Genomic DNA, 8,338 nt, shown 5'->3' with positions numbered 1-8,338 from the left:
TGCTAACTTTGGGGTTTTTTGTTCTTCTTTCTCTAATTCCAGTAACTTTTTTGAAATGAAAACACAGACAGACCTTAGAGATATTGAGGTGGTTCAGTTCCAGACCACCCCAATAAAGTAGGTATTGCAAGAAAGTGAGTCACGTGAATTTTTGGTTTCCCAGTACATATAAAAGTTATGTTTACGCTATACTGTAGTCCATTATGTGTGCAATAGCCTTATGTCTAAAAATAATGAGGTACACACATTAATTTAAAATACTTGATTGCTAAAAATGCTAACCATCATCTGAGACTTCGAGTCATAATCTTTTTGCAATAGTAACTTCAGAGATCCCTGATCACAGATCACCATAACAGATATACTAATAATGAAAAAGTTTGAAATATTGCATGAATTGCCAAAATGTGGCAGAGAGACATAAAGTGAACAAATGTTGTTGGAAAAATGGTGCCAAAAGACTTGCTTGATGCAGGGTTGCCACAAACCTTCAACTTGTAAGAAACACAGTATCAGCAAATCGCAATAAAGCTGAGTGCAATAAAATGAGGTCTGCTTGTACCATGATCTTCTTCCCCCAAAGTTTATATAAACAATAAAAGGGGAAAGAAAATATTAGAGTTAGTTCTTTTCAGAGTAAGAAGAGAGACAAAGCTGGGATGCCTTTGCAAAGATTGGTTGAGGACTCTGCAGTGTCCTCTTAAACACATCCTTTGCCCAGCCCTACCCAACTCATCCTGAAAAATGGCCAGTTATGCCCTAGCTCTTCAGAACCATTTTCATGGAGGTGTTCTTTGCACCCTCAGGAAGTTCCGAGTTTAAGACATATTTGGATTAAATAAGAGAATAATGACACTTTCATTTATTCATCCATTCTATTAAGTGACATTCCCCCTATGCTGTGGATAACCACCACCCTGGTCTTCATGAAATTCATAGTGGGAAAGCTAACAGAGCAATGACATTTCTTTATAAATTGTCTCATTAAGGGAGGGTGTGATGAAAAGTCTCAAGCAAAATATCACAAGGCAACTTTTCGCACACGTGCGTACAGCTCTTCCGCCAGCCCCTTATACCTGAATTCTCCATAATCTTGATTATGTCCAGGTCGAGAAAAGGCCTGGACATATTCCCGAACATACCAGAAGACTCGTACAATGAACCTCGTGACAATAAGCAACTTATTTAGCCTCTTAAAATATCAGCTTCCGGGCTTCCCTGGTGGCGCAGTGGATGAGAGTCCGCCTGCCGATGCAGGGGACACGGGTTCGTGCCCCGGTCCGGGAGCTATCCCGCATGCCGCGGAGCGGCTGGGCCCGTGAGCCATGGCCGCTGAGCCTGCGCGTCCGGAGCCTGTGCTCCGCAACGGGAGAAGCCACAACAGTGAGAGGCCCGCGTACCACATAAAAAAAATATCAGCTTCCTCATCTACACAATGAAGACAGTCTGACTGACCTCATCGACTTGCTGTGAATGTTCATGAGTTACACTCAAAGCCCTTCTCCTGGTGCCTGGAACACAGCAAGCAGATGACAAAGGCAAGTCCTTGCCATTTATCAATCGTCATCGTCGCTATTGTCATAATCTTTACCATTTCTATTTTTGTGGCTTCTTCACAACTTACACAGAACCAACACATTAATATGAAAAAAAAAACTCCACAAATGCTCACAACACCTGATGAGTGTGCAGAGAGACCAACCTGCGTAAATGCTGAGAATACTACTGAACTCCCCCTAATGACACCCAAGAAAAGGCCAGGATATTAGAGAAATGAGCTCAACATCTCACTGGGCAAATCAATGACCACAAGACGCTGAAGAAGGACAAAGGAAGAAGACAGACCCAAGCAGGTGTGAGGACCCACCTCAAGTCCTCAGCCCCTCTAGGGAATGGAGACCTTCATCCTTCTCCCCACATCTCAGACCCTCTGCTGACACCCCCAGCCGGCCCCCCTGAGAGAGGGTGAGTTGCTCATTGATTGCCCTGAGCCCTGTACTTCCGCTGAGCCACCTTCACTGCTGGATGCAGTTATTGTGCCCTAAAGGTCTGCATCCTTGAGTGGCTCTCCCTCTGGTTTTCCACCCCCATTGTCAGCACATCTAGACAGGATATAGCAAGCAGGGGACCTCATCGAACCCTCCTCCGGGCTTAATCCACATTCCGCGCCTAACATTTTATTGCCACGCACTAGGGGGTTTGGGGTGCTTACCCAGCTATTTAAAAGGCAGTACTTTCTTTCCCATTTAGCTGTTGCTTTTTGCACGTACTGTACCTTCCTTACTCAGGAATCCTTGGGAGAGCAAGACTGAATGTTGGGGCAGAATTGGAGCATGCCTTTGTTTGGGTTCCCCCAGAAGCAGACCCCTGAGACAGTAATCTGAGTACAAGCTGTTTTACTGAAAGTTCATGGAACACTGGACTGAAAGTGGAGAAATAATACAGGGGAAGGAAAGCAACCAATAAAAGGTACATTAACAACCCCATTTCCACAGTGGGCGACTGAAGCTTAATCCCACAGGAGAACTTTGCAGAAAGGTGTAAAATGCATGCCTTAGTGTCGGGGAGCTGGGTTATATATGCATACCCACTCCGATCAGACATTGGGTGAGGACTGCTCCTGGGGCTGTTAATTCCCTGGCACATCCAGCCTGCCTTGCACATGAGCAGAATGTCTTTCCAGAAAGGCAGAGGACACGGAGGGAAGCAGAGGGTCCTGTTCTGGGAAGGCCCCATAAGGTCCTGTTCAGTTACACTTCCAAGGGTTGGTATGAGCTATGGTTAATATCTTGGTTAATACCAACCGCTTGGTATAAGTGGGTTAATATCTGTAATGTGTCTGACACCTAGTAAACATTATGTAAGGGCTAAATGAAAGAAATGTATCTGGAGGGAAGCCCAGTAGGTTTGAGAACCATCATGAACCATTTATTGGGCTGGCCGATGACATCCATTGCTCCATAGAATCCTTTCGAGAATCCTTTGAGCTAAAGATGACTGTTATGATTTTTTATACATGGAGACTGACTCTCAAAAGCCGGATACTCTACCTCATCCAAGCAACTGGATCCCCAGCATACCAGACATAGCACTTATGCAAACCACCAGTTTTATAAGAAACCGAGCAAATAGTACTCATACTTCCATAATCGTTCCTGTACCGTGTAACTTGAACAAGAATTACTCAGCCAGTCAGAATAATCGTATAAAGATGATTCCCTGGATGATGAATTGGTTTGATAATAACTTCTAAAAGAGGCGCTCTGAAGCCCATTGAGGATTTGGGTCCTTCTCCAGGAACTGGTCCAGGGCAAACCCACTCTTGTGTCCCTTAAGATGCTCTGACGAAATGGGGAAAGTTCCAAGAAGAGGAATATCAGAGCTGAATAGCAGCGCCAGCACCTTGGAAATGCTTTCAAAGACACAGGCTCATGGTTTTCATTCTCATCACATCTACTGCAGTTCAGCTTTCCTTGGAATCTAGGCATTGAATACGAGCACATCGTCTTCCCATCCAGTTTCTGGCATCCTTTCTTACCATCCTTCCTTCCTCGGATATAGTACTGATCGTTTGCAGATCAGCTCTCTCTGTCCCCTGGGTGTTTTACCTTCATCAGAATTAAACTTGCCTTTTTAGACTTCCTGCTGACAACCGAGCCAGCCCTGGCATCCACCCTGTTTACCCTGAGTTTTTAGATATGCATGGCTTTTCACTCCCAGAGCCAAAGCACCAGTGATTAGAGCTGAGCTTAATTAGACCAGATCTCTATCAGCATCTCCTCCCATATGCTTGGTGCTCAGGTACCTGGAGGCCCCTCACCTGCTCCAGCAGCTCTCTTGGAAGATAAATTACTTTCTTTTTTTTTTTTTTTCCCCCTGCAAGACACTCGTTGTGAAGTAGTGAAAATGTTACTGAAACTGAAGTCTGGCTACTCGCCGCTCTAAAACCGATATTCGAGAGGCAAAGTTGGTGGAAAGGAAAGTTTGCTTTACTTTGGAGGCAGGAAACTGGGGGAGAGTGTGGACTCATGTCCAAAGACCAGCTCCCCCTTGACAATTAGTGAGCTTTTAAAGGGAAGTTTCAAGGGTGTATAGGCAGAGGGAGGGGGCTACATGCAGAAACAGCACAGTCAGCTCTGACAGTCATCTTGAAATTGGTCCTGCAGTGGTCTGATCAGCGTCATCTTGCTTGCTTTAAGTACAGTTAATCTTTGTTTCCAGGGTCGCTTTGTTCCCATTTCTTTGAGGCCAGTTCTCGGAATTGTGGCAGCTTATGTCATGGCTACAGTCTGGTCATCATGTAATTAACTTCTTCACCTGGTGGAGGTTTCAGTTAACTGTAAAACAGCTCAAAGAATATGGCTCGGAATATTATCTATAGCCCTTGAGGAGGAACTAAATGTCCTTGACTTTGTTTAATGCCTAAACCATTATTATTTTGTCCTGTTTGACTGCTTTCCTTTGCTTCTTCATTTTCTCACTCTCTGATTAAACTTTATGCTTTGGCTAAAGTTTTTCTACAGACAAAAGACAGGCGGAGGACATGGGGGTGAGGGGGAAAGACCATAGGGTCCTGCTGCATTTCAAAAAGAGGCTGGGATACATGTTTAGATAAACTGAGATTTAAACCCTATAACATACAGCATCTGATCTTGGTCAAGTTGCTTGACTTCTCTGAGCTTCCAATCCCTCATCAATAAAGTGGGAAGAAAATACTAACTAGGAAGCATAAGGCCGTCTGATGAAGGTTAAGTTAAAATACGCCTGGTATCGGAGCCTGAAATGCAGTCGGGCCTCACAAATAAATTCCTATTTGTCTAATATGCATACATACCTACTGTACTCCACGCATGCGGGTTGGCTGAGATTACAGTCGTGAATATGGTCCCTGCCATCAAAGACTTTATCTCCCGGAGGGTTCCCTAAGAGTAACTGTTGAAAACTGTTGACACATCACCATGTATCCCTGGGGGGAGAAACTAATTTTAAAGATGGTCTCCAAATCTCCCAGTTTCTCAGCTGATCTTGGCACGTTCTGAAGGACCTCCTCTCTTGGGTACCACATTTCCCAAGGTGTGTTGGTACATTTCTATTGCAAAGAAAGGCTAACTTGAGCAAAATACTTCCTTACTCTCCAACCCAGCCATCCTAAGTCACATACACTTTGAAATGGGTGCACAGCCTTGGGTCTTCATAGTTGGGCGCATCTTCCCCCTCCGAAATTATTCCCTCAGCCTCAGGAACAAGGTTTCTTGCAACCAAACTTGTACTGGACATCACACTCCTCACCCCCCAGTTAATGTTAATCAGACCAGTGGTGAATATCTCAACAAATCTGGAGAAATTGGATTTTCTCTCCCAGGAATTTGGAATTTGGACTTGGACTAAGACAGGAGAACTCTGGAGGACATCCTTTGCCCAGAGATGGGCAAAGAAGCAAAATAATAATAATAATAATACTAATTCCCCTGTGGAGAGAGAAAAATTGATCATATCTACAGAGAGAATCATAAAAAAGAGACCAGGGAGTTTTGCTGCCTTTCCAGTCCTGGTTCCTGATTCTTGCTGAGAGGCTTTGATGTCTTTCAGTAATCCCCTATCCTCTCATCTTTTATTTTCTTATTCCAGTTCCAGTGGGATTGTACCAGCAACTAAGATGACTCCTCAAAAGCCCTGGGCCCTGTGAATAACTCCTTTTTTCAGCCAGAAATCCTTCTTCCACTCACATCACTTTATGGTCCCTCCATAGTCGCCCATTCATTCAACAAACACTTGTCCAATGCTTTCTGTCAGCCTGGCCTTGAATTAGGCTCAAGGAATGCAGAGATGAATGACAACCATTACAAGACCAGAAGTCACCTTCATGGGGGATGTGGGGTGAGAGCAGGTTCAAGTATCTGGGATCGTGAGGCTGCACTGTAAAGTGGAAAACAGTTCTCATCTCTGCAGCTATGTCATCTTTGTGCAATTCCTAACACCACAACATCTGAGCTTCGGCAAGTTACTTTTCCTCTCTAAGCCTCAGCTTCCCCATCTTTAAAATAGGCATTAAAAGTACAGATTATTGAGAGGATTCAACAAGAGAACCCAAGGAACATGCTCAGAACAGTGTCTGACACATTTAGGAAGTGTTGGCTTGGGGAGAAATAATACCTTTAAGCTCTTTGCTTCTATCTCTTGAAAGAAAGGTGCCTTGGTACCCTTGTAACAGATAAATAGGATGATTGACTTTTTTCTGACCAACATTTATCACATCTTAGACTCTGTCACCACAGGAAGAAAAGTGAGAATGACTGCAAGTTGACCAAGCACAACTGCGTGGGAAACAGCGTTATGGATCCCAGGATTGAAAGCTGGTAACGGGAAGGTGGCCAAGGCTTAGTTCGAAGGATTTCATGCTGAATCTCATTCTCAAGCCTGCATTTGGTTTAGGAGGAGAAACATTGGTCCAGCCACAGCCTGGCCATAATCAAAGCATCCGTGTACCAAGGAAAAAGCAGGTAATGTAACCTAGGGAAATACCATGCGTTGCAAAGATGGCCAAAATCTCCACTGCAAAGAGATGCCAAGAAACACACCCTGAAACAAACATGGAAGGTTCTGGGCTTTATAATGAGACCTCACAGCACTGCTGGACACCCCAGGGGACGGCTGGCCTGGATGGGAAAAAAAAAAAAAAAATCCTAAATCCCACTGCTGAGGCTGAGAAGCATCAGGACAATCTGTCAGGAGGCTAAGTCTGCGGAGGGAGAGAGAAGAGCTGGTGAATATCCCCAGCTGAGTTTCCTGCTGCCGGGAATACACAGACCAAACTGCTGGAGTTTGTTAGCGTGGTGTTTGGGGTGAAACTAAGAGAAATGAAATTCCCTCACTTGGTACCCCGTTAGTGATCATTCAAGATGGGATGGTTTGTGAGTGAACCAGGCTGCCTCCTTGGGAAACTTTTGAAGCCATAGCGAGTACTCTGGTTCTGCCTGCCCTGGGCATTTGTGGAGGCCACATTATTTCCTAGGAGGCAGAGGCAAGACAACAAAGGCCTCTGACAGCTGGTGTTGCTTCTTTGCCCACGACCTGCCTCCTTGTCCCAGTTACGATACCCCAGCCAAGCGCATCCCAGGCTTCCTAACTCCCATCCTCAATGGCCTGAAAAATTATCTCCCCAAAGCACAGATGATGATAATAATAGCATTAATAGTAACATTGTTATTATGGAATATTACTCAGCCATAAAAAAGAATGAAATCATGCCATTTGCAGCAACAAGGATGGACCTAGAGGTGATCAGACTAAGTGAAATAAGCCAGACAGAGAAAGACAAATATCATATGATATCACTTATATGTGGAATCTTTTAAAAAATGATACAAATGAATTTATATACAAAACAGAAACAGGCCCACGGACATAGAAAACAAACTTATGGTTACCAAAGGTGGGGGGAGGGATAAATTAGGAGTTTGGGATTAACATATACACACTACTATATATAAAATGGACAACCGACAAGGACCTACTGCATAGCACAGGGAACTATAGTCAATATTTTATAATAACACATAAGGGAAAAGAATCTGAAAAAGAATAAAGAGATATGTATAACTGAATCAGTTTGCTGTACACCTGTACACGATATTGTAAAGCAACTATACTTCATTTAAATAAATAAATGTTTTAAAATGCTCTCCTGAAACCCATTGGAGAGTTTGGGCTTTTTGAGCACCAGCTGTCCTCAACTCCTTGCTTGGTGCCTTGCAATAAACACTGCACTTTCCTTCACCACAAAAATAAATAAATAACATTGTTTTTAACATCAATTGAGCACTTACTATGTGTAAGTTATGATTTAAGCTCTTTAACATCCAGTTCTCAACTATCATATAAGAAAGACATTATTATTACCTTTATTATACTCATGAGGATATGGAGAGTCATACGGGGTTCTTGTTACTATTCCTGCCTAATAAACAACCCTAAATCTTAGGATGTGATACAACAACCACTTTGTAATCCTCATAGATTCGATGAGACAGGAATTAGATGGAGCACAACAGAGCTGGTTTGTCTCTGCTCCATCATGTTGGGGGATTCAGCCGGGAAGACTTGATGGGCTGGGAGGTGACTCATGTGTGGAAATAACTGGAGGTATCTTCACTCACGTCTGACACATGGACTGGATGAGTTGAAGGCTCAACTCCGGGGAGCTGTCGACTGCGGCAACCATGGCCTCTCCATGCGGTCCAAGCACAATATGGCGGCCTCTGAGTGAGCGGCAGCAGCTACTTGGCGTCTTATGACCTCACCTGGAAAGTCACATGACTTCTGTACTTCATTATTTGAA

This window comes from Leucopleurus acutus (assembly GCF_964270905.1).
Source record: "Leucopleurus acutus genome assembly, chromosome: 16".
Taxonomy (NCBI): Eukaryota; Metazoa; Chordata; class Mammalia; order Artiodactyla; family Delphinidae; genus Leucopleurus; species Leucopleurus acutus.
The sequence above is the reverse complement of the archived record's forward strand: the minus strand, read 5'-3'. Positions refer to the sequence as shown.